Genomic DNA, 318 nt, shown 5'->3' with positions numbered 1-318 from the left:
CCACATATATACACAGGAAACATAATTAAATGATACACAGTCAGATCGAAGACTTGGAGAAACACACGATCTCAAAACAACATTTGCCCTGCATGACGCAACTCTGACACGGTTAATACAACGGAAAAAGAAGCTTGAAGAGGATATTGAGAAGAAAGACGAGATGGAAACTGTACTAGTCAACATGGTCAAGATTAGCCGAAGCATAGATTGGACATGAAACCAAAAATATAGCGAACTTGGCTGACGCTAAGAAAGACGATACGATACTTGGGAGATTGAGGTACAAAGAGCATATGAAGCTGATTGGCGATATAA

The sequence above is a fragment of the Penaeus monodon genome, chromosome 20, assembly GCF_015228065.2.
Source record: "Penaeus monodon isolate SGIC_2016 chromosome 20, NSTDA_Pmon_1, whole genome shotgun sequence".
Classification (NCBI taxonomy): domain Eukaryota; kingdom Metazoa; phylum Arthropoda; class Malacostraca; order Decapoda; family Penaeidae; genus Penaeus; species Penaeus monodon.
This window is presented reverse-complemented; position numbering follows the sequence as displayed.